Here is a 12,568-nt window from a genome sequence, read left to right as displayed (position 1 = left end):
GTGTTAATTCTGTTAATTTGAGCAGTGAAAGAGGAAAGGAAGTTAGGATAAGACATGAGGAGATTTTAGGTCACTAAAACACTCATTAATCCTATCACTGCTGCTCTCTCTAAGAATGTATCTGCAATGGATGCTTAATCTTGGGCCAATCTGGAGCACTGCATCCTGGGCTAGTCCCAGACTGTCTATGTTGGTGACCACATGCACCAGGACAAATCTGATGTGACGCCACATCATTGAGCACATGGGCCAGCCAGGCTGACAACCATATCACCCAAGTGGCCCATCCCCTGACCCATCGCTGCTGCTTCCTCATGTTGTATGTAAACCCTGACGCCATATCACTGTTTCTGTTGAGGCCAGAAAGAACTGCACAGAGATACAATCAACAAGGAATCCAAGTCCCCATTTCTGTCCTCAGCAGAACCGGAAGTGTGCCAGGCAGGCTTTACACAAAGCTCCTGCCAATGAGAAAGTGGTGGCAACAGCTGAAAAAAAACCAGGCCATCCCCTTTTCCTGCTTTGTTCAACACATGGAACGAGGATGGCACAGCTCTTGGCATGTGGACAACTAGATCAGGTTGAATTGGATCTGATCCAGCTGTCCACACACCAAAAGAACCCAAGGTCAATCCAGGGTTTCCGAGAAACACTGGAATTTTCTCTGACTTTGTTTAGTTCAGAGTAAAGTCGTGCTAAGGGCACAAAACAAGGATCCTCCCCAGAAGTAGCCTTTCCTTATCATAACTGCCAGCATTGGCACAAGGGTGGATACAGAGGTTTTTCACCAGTGTAGCCAAACTCTAAGACACATTTAATTATTTAAACACTGTGTTGTTGCATTTCCAACAATGTCCAGTAGGAACTATTTATTATTTATTTGCCAGCACAACAGGGTTAAGTAATAGTAGATAAATAAAGAAGGAAGCAGGTTTTGGGTTCCATTAACCAACTACAGTTATGACATCCATTCTGTATGCCTATGCAGACATTGTTAAATTAAAAGCCCCATTCAGATCTGATGCTGGAACAATGAACAAAAAGTAAGAGGGGTGAGGCTGCACATGCTAGATCTCAAGATCCCTGCCTTCTTTGAGTCCATTAGGAAAATCTACAGTGGGCTATTACTCATATTATCTTGAATAGGAGTAGAACCCTTTGTGCAATTAGCAACTCTTATAAAGCAACATTCCTGGCCACATGGAGAACTCAGCCTCAAGTCAATGCTAGAACAAATCCTTGCAGACCTCCCCATTCAACACACATAGTTTAGAGGGTTGGGCCAGGGGGGGTTATGTATACTATTTAAGCATAATGCCTAATTCTCTCTCTCTCTCTCTCTCTCTCTCTCTCTCTCTCTCTCTCTCTCTCTGTGTGTGTGTGTGTGTGATTATCTTTTCCAATCTTCTGTCACATGGCTCTCCACTCATAGCATAAGACAATCTGTTGCCTTTCAGACTTTCCCAGTATTTCTTATGAAAAATGAAATGAGGAAACACATGGTTAGCAGGCTTAAAAGCCTCTTGCTGTGGAAAACAGAAATAGTTGTGCTACAGAGTTAACCAAAGACCTCACATGTTGTTAAGGGAAGATGCTAGGTGTGTGGCAGGGATTAACACTGTGCTATTATGAGTCTTATCCTTCCTCAGATGGACTGTTGGCAACAGACCAAGATATTCTACTGTGCAGAATGATTGCACCTGTCATGCACATGCTAAGGTTCATGCTTAGCAAAAAATAACTTGTTCATAGCTTACAAGAGCAGGTCAGGTGGAAAAGCCATGTAAGTATATGTGTCACAGATATAGGCTGTCATTTAAAAATAATCTGCAGGAACCTCTGGAGCATATTTGGAATTGGTAATGAAAGGGCCTCAAGTTCTTAGTTCATCTCTCCATTCCTCAGGCTGACAACACCTGAAGGGGATATCAACATTTTTACTGCTTATCAGTGGATGTTTGGGTCGGAGGAATCAATTACAGCTCTGCCCCAGCCCTTGAGGGTGAATTGATGAGACTGGTTGAGTTCATTGATAATGTGATTAGTCAGCCTGTTGGGGTGGATGGAATAAACAGATGTCACATGGTTCCTTCTTTTTTACTGTTGTATGCTGTGACAATTAGCAACTTTTGCATGTCTTTACATAGTAATTTTCATGATAATTTATAGGAGTTTAGACATATATTTATGATGACTTCCTGCTTGCCGCTTTGATCATACAAGTTGGAAAAGCGGGTTACAAATAAATCTATTATTATTATTATTATTATTATTATTAGATTAGCTTCCTTTCTCTCTTCCTGAATCACTCTAACATGAAGCTATTGTTTCCTCCCTCTGTCTCCTCTATTAGACCATGTATTTGATTGTGCACAAGAAATATGAAAGTCAAACTACTTTTATATGTTTGAAAAGAGAACTAAGTTTAGTTTCTTCCTTTACTATATTCTATGAGAGGCAAGGATGGTTATTGTTCATCTTCTGCCTTGCCAATTTGATTACTCTGCTTGAGAGATCCAGTATTATCACCAATATTTCCCAACATTTTCCTCATTGTGAAGCCAAAAAAAAAAAAAAAGTGACAACTTGGTTAGAATAGTTTGATAGGCTTACATAACTAGTATCTCAAATGACAGAAATTTCTCCAATGACAGATTTAGCAAGGGGGACAGTATGAATCTGGCAATATTTCCTCAGAGGTGCATTGAGAGAAGACTGTGCAATGAGAGTGAGAAATAGGAAGAAACAGCAGGGACAGAGGCAGAATATAGCATGTTTTTCTACATTAATGGTTTATGTGATTATGGCTTTAACCATTTTTGCTATTGTCTTTTTTCTTTTCTTCCACATAGGCTCATTGCCTGAATTAGAAGCAGAAATTGGAGGTAGCATGATACAGGGAACAGAGTTTACCAGTAACATGTTATAATGTGGGTGGGTGATACGGGAATAACTGTGATCCATAGGCCAAATTTTCTTACTTTTTGTTGATTATTTTTCATTAAAAAGGAAATAAGAAGTGTAAAGAGTAGCAAGTAATGCAACCAGTTATGCAACATATAACTTTAAAATTTGAAACATATGTGCTAAAAAGTTATTTTTGATATTTGTTTTGTTGTAACTTATGTAAGAAATTGCTTTTATAAAGCAATTTTCCAACTTCTGCTTGCACATCAGTCTCCCGACTTCAGATCTATGGAGTGGAAGGCAGAGAGGATAGATAACAAAGGCGCAACAAAGGAGGCAAGGCCAACGGTCCCACTCCCCCACCCCACCAAGTTGTTACAGTGTAAAGAAGAATATCCAAACATACTCTCTTCTTCCTTGTAACCCTCTTTAGCTGTGCCAGATCATTATCTGATTTGTCAACACTTGGTTTTCCTCTTAAAATTCTAAAAGAGATCCATTCCTGCTCCATGATAAAGAGCTGTTTCCTTTGACCATCAGGTACTATATTGTAAGTTCCCAAACAGTAATGTATCACTCTGTGGTCTCAGCCAATTGTATAAACTATACACAATGTTTCAAAGCACATATATAACCAACACAAATTCATTTCCCAGCATAGTCCTCTTCTTTGTTTCCAGCGGTGCACCAGTCATTGCAAGTGTTTTATGTATAACATCATAAGAATACAATAAGAATCCTGCTGAATCAGACCAAAGTCCTATCTAGTCCAGTGTGCTGTTTCCCACAGTGACCAAGCAGATGACTATGGGAAGTTTACAGCAGAACAGCAGGGCAAAAGCATCCTTCTGGTGTTGTTTCCCAGCAACTGATGTTCAGAGGTATTCTGCCTGTGATCCTGAAGGTAGTATACAGCTAGTGCTACCATCTTGTGGATCTATCCTGAGATTATTTTCCCCATAATAAAGTATACACTAAGTCATTATGAAAATAACTTTATTGGCATATATATTTCCTTCTGATATTCCATAAAATGTAGCCATTGGGTTGTGGATATAAAATATCTAGATTTGCCTTTCTCCTTGCTAAGCAGGTTCTATGGATAAAGAATATAACAAGGCAGGTATAGATACCACAATCTGAACTTCCTCCGTTTTTCAGAGTCTTCTCACGAAATTTACAATATCTTTGGAGAGCTCTCTAGGTGAGGTGTAAAAATCAAACCTAAGGCAGTTCTTTCTTCATACAGGTAAGTTTGCCTGGAAGAAAAAGGAGATTAGCCATAAAGTCTCCTGGGCAGTGAAGAACAGTTATGATCCTCGCCTGAACTTCTGATGAGGTTAGATTCTGTTCATAATGAGCTTCTGTCTCTCAGCTAAGAAAGATTCGTTTGTTTGTTTTTGCTAAGCTACAACAATTCTGGTATTTACCAGCTTTGCTACCTTATATTGATCTTCTGATAGCAATCTACTACATGCAACAAATTTGGAAAAGATATATTAAGGAGAGAACATGTGAAGAATTACCCATGCAAAAATAAACAAATAAAAATAAGTAAAGTAGAAAAAGGGAATACTTGCCCAAGTTGAGAAATGATTACTTTCATTTCCTTTTGTGTTCTAGTTAACCACTTGATTTCTAAAAGACCAAGCAGTTTTCATAGTGTTTATTTGCCTAAACTCCGGCTCCTATAAAGGTGTCATGAAAGTGCAAATGTTAACCATTAAAGCTATAAAACCAGACACATCTAATTTTTATCTCCTGTCATCATGGAGGATGCTCTCAGATACACAGTAATAAAGAACAGGCTGTGCATTATAAATTGTTGTTCTGACAGCTAGCTTCTGAATTAAAACCCTTCTTTTGCTTCTGCCCCATCTTTTCCATCCCTAATAATCAGCCACTTGCTATATATGAGAGACAGCAGGAAGGCAATATGTTTTAAGAGCACATAATGAGGATGAAAACTAGACCCAAGGTTACAGTGAATGGATGAACTAAGATAGAAGTATTTAGTTCTTGCATATTTAATACGTGCTCCATTATTTGCTGTCTATTATCCCAAATAGATTTTCTGCATGCTAACTTTTTTTCAACTAGGGTCAGCCATAGAACATGTTCAAGTGGGCATTCCTCAATTGCAGAGCTGCAAGGATCTCTCCAGTTTATATCTAATCTATTATTTTGATTAGCATAAAGGGAACATTTGCATATATGCCGGTTTGTGAAATACTATTTTCCTGTGGATTACTGATGTTCGAAAAACATCTTTCAGCCAGTATAGTCTGTACCCATCACTGTTGTTCATGGCCTCAAGTCTTTCTTAATAATGACATGAACAGAAAATAAATACTTTTCAAAGAAATAGCCATGTTTGTCAGTTGCAGGGGGAGGGGGAAGAAGGAAGGGGGAGGAAAAAGAAAGAAATGTGGAAGCACCTTTAAAACTATTTTTTTTTATTTCTGCATGGCTATTTTTGGATAGTAAACAAACAAAAAAATAGGATATTTTAGAATGTGATAAGCTATATTTCTAATATAGAAAGGTTCCCCCCCCCCCACTCATATTTTTTAAACGAATCTTTAGTTTTTTCTATGGAATTTAAGGGTTTTTTTTAAAAAAAATTGCTAAGTTCTTATTAAACAAACTGAACAAAACGTTTGGCTATCTGCACTAGTGAAATTTAATCAGGTAATGCCACTGCATGTACGCAGAAAATGATGTTATAGCTGCACATTCATATCCTAAGTATTCCTTCCCCTTGCCCTTTTTTCTTTCTTTTCTTGCTTTTTTCCCTTTGTTATCATACTTTAAAACAAACCATTTTGAAAAGAAAAAGGATCTTGTAATTCTAGATGAGCACTATATATACATAGTAATTAAAAGAAAGACGTTAAAAAACACAAAGTCTTTGTAGATGAGTTAGGTATCCCAGGCATTCAATTTTGCATGGAAACTCTTATTTAGAAGGCAAAGAACTGCTTCAGATCCATGTTATACAGGACACCCCAAATCCCATATAAACCAAATTGTATTTAATTTAGGCCAGACTATATCATGAGTCAGAAGAGTGGGCACTGGCTACACCAGATAGACAAGAGGAATAGCAATAATAATTTCTATACCGCTTATCAGTGAACTAGCACTCCCTAAGTGGTAAGCCAATTGCCCCCAACAAGCTGGGTACTCATTTTACTGACCTACAAAAGGATGAAAGACTGAGTGGACCTTGGAGCCATCCTCTAGGATTGGACATACAAGGTTGTGGCCGTAGTGCCAGTATTAAACCACTGCGCTACCAGGAGACAACCTCCCCACCCCACCCCACCCAATATTTGGTATGCAGCAATGATCTAAATTCCACAACAAATGCTGGAGGGATTGTCAGCCACTCTTCTGGCCTGTCATAGTAACATTTTACTTTGTTTGGTGGCAGTAACATTTTACTTCGTTTGGTGGCAGGAAGGAAAAGAACTGGCAGCCACCCAGGAAAGGAAGAGCAGGAAGGAGAAGAGTGTCTGACAAACCCTCTGAGACCAAGGAGGATGCAGTGGGTGCTCCAGCTATCCTTCAACATCAGCTTTCCTTTAACTTGGGAAGGTTCCTTTGGTACAACAGCAAAATAAGGACTCAGCAAATGCAAATGGGAAACCATTCAGAGTCTGGGGTTTTCCCAGCAGATAACTGATCACCAATCAGCAGACATTAATCCTCGTTTGCACAAGCCTCCCAGCCTGATGCCGGCCATCAGCACAGAACAATACACATGCAAATCACTCCTGCATTCCCAGGCTCACACAGTATATATACACCCAATTTTTCCAGGCAAAGCATTCTCTGAAGATGCCAGCCACAAATGCTGGCGAAACGTCAGGAAGAAACTCTGCTAGAACATGGCCACATAGCCCAAAAAACCCCACAAAAAACTACCCAGCCACCCTGACCACTGACACATTGTGGAAACGTATGGGAGCTGACTATGACTTACATGCTAACTGATGGACAGGCACTTTTCACTTGAGTTCCCCATATGGAACAAATTAACCTCGGGATGCAGTGAGAGTGAAAATGGTGGCTGGAGTTTATGGGGAAAGGGTGTAGCAACCATGGGAAGAGATGTGTGTTGGTTGTATTGACTGTTGCATTGGTTGTAGTGAAGGAAGCATATTTTTTAAAAATGCAGGATTGGGTGGATTTTATAGCTGGGGGGACAAGGAAATGGGAAAGAATTAGACCTGGAGGGAAGACATTCCATAGAGTGAAGATTATATAAATGAGTGGAGACAGTCCCATGGAACCATGTTAAGTGGTCTGATGTAGGGAGGGGAAATGAGTTGCTTCCACCCTTCCCCTGGGGGCTCAGCAACATATCGGCAATTCTTGGCCCTCTAGAGTCAAGAAGCAGTAGTTTGAGCTTCAAACCCACCCACCCCGCTTTTGAGGAGAAGCAATTTCGTAGAAACATAGAATAATAGATTATGCATATGCATTTCTGTGAATATTTACATTTAAATACCAAAGTTAGGATTGTTCGTGCTATTGTATTTCCCATTTCTATGAATGATTATGAAAGCTGGACAGTGAAGAAAGCTGATAGGGGGAAAAAACCTATGAGATGTGATGCTGGAGAGGAATACTGAGAATACTAACGGATGAACCCTAGCACAGATCAGCCCCAAACTCCCCCTGGAGGCAAAGATGACTAAACTTGTGGTTGTCATATCCTGAGAAGAGACTGTAATGCTTGACAAAGTGGAAAGCAATAGGAAAAGAGGAAATCCGCATTGCAGATGGATAGACTCACTCAGAGAAACCATGGCCGTGAGACTGCAGGAGCAGAGCAGGGCGGCTGAGGATAGGGTGACTTGGAGGTCTTTCATAGATAAGGTTGCCATGGGTCAAGTTTGATTCAAAGGCAGCTACTAACAAATAATAAAGGCTGGATCATGGATTGAAAATACAACTAAGGTTCAAATGATATAGTCATCCCTCCACCTTTGCTGGTGTTAGGGGCACAGGACCCTGTAAATGTGGAAAAACCACAAATAAAAAACCCACTATGTTTTTACCTGAGAGAACACCTCTCTAGGAATCTCTAGGTCCTTCACTGCAACTCTGTGGTCAACATCTGCCAGACATTGGCCATAGAATTGCACTGGAGGAGCTACTAATGCCCAGTGGAGTGTTCTTTCTAGGAATCCCTAGGTCCTTCAGTATGACTTTTGGTTAAAGTCAACTATAGAGTTGTGCTGGAAGACCTAGATATTCCTAGAGACAACATAGTAACAAAATCCGTGAATAAGCAAATCTGCAAAACTCAAAGCCACAAATGTGGAGGGATGAGTGTATTTTTATGCATTTAAGAGGGGACTTTTAAGAAATACTTTTTAATTGGTATTAACACAAACTTTCTTAGTAGCCACTTCCTGCTTATTGACACTTATTGATCTTTTGAAAACCTGGCAACACTAAGATGGGTGGATCTATCAGTACTGTTACACGCAATACTTAACAAACTCAACTTCCTCCTACACCTGATTCATGAAGGGGTTTATAAATTTTGGAATGTTATTATTGAAAAGTGAACCAGAAAATCCTTTCTCCCATCTCTAATAGAACCAGTCCAATCGACTCTGACTCGCATGAAAATTAAGTCAGAAGAAATAAGAAGCAAAGCATTGTAGACTGGATCCAAACTTATTTTTACCTGTGAATGCCTCTTTGTTCATGGGATAATAGCAACATTGCGATATGTTGTGTGATAATGATAGCGTTATTGCATGATATTGATGGGAATATCCCGTTTTGCTCCCATCTTTTTTGGTTGGGTGATAAGGGGGCAAAACAGACTGTCCATTTGGGGCAGCACCCTGCCAACCCTTTCCTCGTGAGATCAGGATTGCAGCAACCATACACCACAGCCCCAAACAGACACTTTGCCAGCGCTAAAAAGAACAGCAAAATGCTACTCCTTTTAGAACCAGCAAAATGGTGCTCTTGTTGCCGCTTCACCAACAGAGTGGTGTAATTTCGCCCACCTTGCATTTGGGTGCACAGCCTGACGGCAGCATGACACCAGTGTCCCCACACCAGCACTTCAAGCTGGTCTATTTAGCCCCAAAGTCCTTAGTTGTGCTTTGAACAAATCCCCTGAAAATCAGTGTAGTCTTTACTAAAGTAAATTTCATTTTCATTGGGTCTCTTCTAAGCCTGGCTAAGCATGGATACATGCAACCCAATGTACTAAGAGTGCATTTTTAAATTTTTTTTAATCATTGTTGTTTTTGTCATTGTCATTGTTGTTATTTATTACAATCTAGGAAATAATGTTTCCTTCTCCCCTTTGCATCTTACTCCCAAAAACTGTTCCTCAGATTTCAGGACTCATTTAAAATGGAATGTACTGGACACATGAAGCTGAAGCAGAAAGGAGGAACAGCCAGAAATCATGGGCTTCTCCACTTGCTCAAGGAGTAATTGCTTTGAATGATTACTATATTTAGTAGATAATTACTATAATTATTCTATTAAGTCCTTGGCATTTTCTCCTGAAGAGGAGTCTTCAGGACTTTAAAAAGAGGACTCTTTTCTAAATATAAAGGCCAAATTCCTATTATGTCCTACTCTGGGATGTGGATTTCTCTGTCGGCCACAGAAGTAGATCCATGGGCAGAGGAGGAAGCCTGCTCTTACAGGTCTGTTCACTGTAGAAATGGGAACTTCTTGCTACCTGCAGCAATTTTGACTTCAATGCTGGCAGAAAGGAGACATTCTAGCAGTGTTCCATTAACAGATTGGGGATGCCTTTGAATCCATTGGATTCAAAACCCTTCGATTTCCCCAGTGCACATACATGAAATGGCAGTAGAGCAGAGTACATCAGTCCTGGAGAGGCTGGTCGGAACCCAGACTGCATATTCTGAGAGAGAAAAAATTGCTTGAGTTAAAAAGAAATACATATATACATACATGCTTTCCAACATTGCAGTGATCTCAGTGTATTTTTATATTTATTTTTTAAATTAAGATGTTCCATTCTATATATCAAGATTTTAGGGCAGGACAATATAATTATACCCTATTTAAGCAGTTTAAAATGATAAAAATAATTTTAACAGACTAAGAGCAAATTGATCAATTTAACAAAACAAGTTGAAAAGGTTAAAAAAAAACCACTGCAGAGGTGGGCGATAATTTATGTATCTGTTTTAGGTATTTTACAAATGATATTTCTTTTCCTTTCCAACTATTTCCATCAGTTATATCCCTTCCTCCATCAATAAATTGACTTCTAGTGTTTTCCTTTCCTAGGTCATTGTAATAAGTTTCAATAACTGTTTCTACTTCTCCTTTTGTAGTATCCATTAGTTACACTTTTGCTTCTGAACTATTCACACCCACATTTACCCTGCTGCCTTATTATTATTCTAGGTTGCTTTGTACCCATTTAAAATTCGTGTGCCTTTTGCCTTGCTCACAAGGTATCATCGATAGTGAGAAGATTAAATGATCTTTTGGTTTTTTCCCCTTATGTTTTTGATATCTGAAAGCCACTTAAAGACTATTTAAATTCACATTCAATTTCCTCTTTCTTCACCACATGATAATTCATTCTTTTTCTCTTTATATCAATCCCTTGTTCCCATTTCCATTTTTGAACTGCTACCAACCTCAGGATTGCCTCTGTTGCCTCTGTACCCTGGATTCTGAAGTGTCTATAAAAAGTATCTCATCTTTCTCATTGCATTCACAAGTTTTGCAGGGTTGGCCTGATCTTACTTTACTTTCTTTTCTTCTGTATGTATAATGAAGGCTCAAGTCCTACCAAAGCTTCCTCCTCACCATCATTTGCAAATATGACCTGAGTGGAAAGTGTTCATGAAATTGGTATTTAGAAAACATGTGGGAAAGAGGTGGAGAAAGTAAGGATATTCTATTTGAAAAAGGGACTGTGAATCAGAATTGGGGCTAAAAAGAAATTCTCTTCATGCATTTGGAATGTGGAAGAATTAACAAAGGACATGAACTGGCAGGGGAAGAAGAAGGCATAATGGAGAAAGGCTACACAATCTGAATCAAAAGGAATAGGTTCATGCACTAGTAGAACAAAACTATTGGTTATCACCAGCTAAAGTCAAACTTTTGCACACCTAGGGGTGAGGGAGGAAAGGAAAATCTTTAACAGGATTTTATGAAAAGTGTATTATGCCAGACTACAGTATAATCTGTAATTGTATAATTAACTGTATAATCTGAAATTATTTAAGCGTTCAGGAATGAACAGTTCTGGGGGGAAAAAAGGACTGGTTACATAGGTTTCCCCACTCACTCACACACCTCTCTCTCACACACACAAGATTAAAATAATGCCTTTTGAATTAAGCAGAAATTTTCCTTTTGAGAAAAAGAGTACGTCAGTCATTGCTATGACTTAATTCATTGGCTAAAATTTAAAAAAAGTGTGAAAGCAGACAAACACTACAATATATTTTGCTTTATATCTTGGTTCAACAGGGGATAGGGACTGCCTTTTCAATAGAATTTAAGCATAAAAGATAAGAAACTGCCAATTATGGCTACTCTGAGGTGAGGCAACTGGCCTTCCAGCCCCAACCTCACAGACACTCATGCGTGCTGTGTTAAGAATTACAATAAATGTAGCAGTTGCCATATTACAAACTGTTTCTCACTGTAAAAACTGCAGCATACTATAGTGGGAGTAGAAACTGTACAGCCCTCTAGATTTTGTGTAGCACCTGTGAGCCCTTAACACTGGGTAAGGAATGCTGAGAGATATCGCTCAAATATAGCAATCATTCAAAGCAACATCTGTAGGGATGCACAGTTTCCATCCCTATAAGATGAGTAAGGAAAGCCTAGAGGCTACTACAAACAAGCACCAATACTAAATTCGTAATTAAACTGACAGCCTGCTAAGTCTGGATTATTGTTGTTGTTGTTTTTCTGGATTTTAGAAATATTTAGAATTTCACGCTTGTAGAAATCTTGTAATATTTGCAGAAGCAGAATCACTGGGTTATAATAAGTGACATTTCTTTTGAGAAGACTGCTGACGAAGGAGATCAATCTTGCGAGGAGTGTAGTATCAGAGACTGGTGACAAGATTTTCAGTAGATGTGGTCTCAGTGATCATTTCAAACTCTTTGCTCAATTGTCTCTACAACTTAAGATATATTTATACATACATTTAGGATTTGGGGATAATCACCCTACCCTTCTCCATAACTTCAGCAAGTGTTACTGGAATCTATACAGCCTGTGTACATCAATATATCAATTGCAACCGATATACATCATCCATGTGCTGTCTCACTCACTGGTGAAATGTCACACTTAAAATTGGGAAGTGCTTGCAAACATATACTTCCTTGCTTCATAGGCACTATTTATGTACCTATATATAATAAAGGGATTATGGGAGTTACAATCCAACAACATCTGGAGGACTGCATGTTCCCCAGCTCTGATACATTTTCCAGATGCTTTCAAGGGCAAAGCAGACTGCATTTATACCCCTATCATATATCTAAATTCAACAGCTAGTTCCATCTAGACCAGGCCTATTATATCAATGGGAACTTGATAAGTCAGCATTTACATACGTTCCATTGTTTTGGAACTGTGGGTCTACTTTAATTGG

The sequence above is a fragment of the Sceloporus occidentalis genome, unplaced genomic scaffold (assembly GCF_023333645.1).
Source record: "Sceloporus occidentalis isolate IW3139 unplaced genomic scaffold, rSceOcc1.0.p SCAF_5, whole genome shotgun sequence".
NCBI classification, from domain to species: domain Eukaryota; kingdom Metazoa; phylum Chordata; class Lepidosauria; order Squamata; family Phrynosomatidae; genus Sceloporus; species Sceloporus occidentalis.
Note: the sequence above shows the minus strand (reverse complement) of the source record.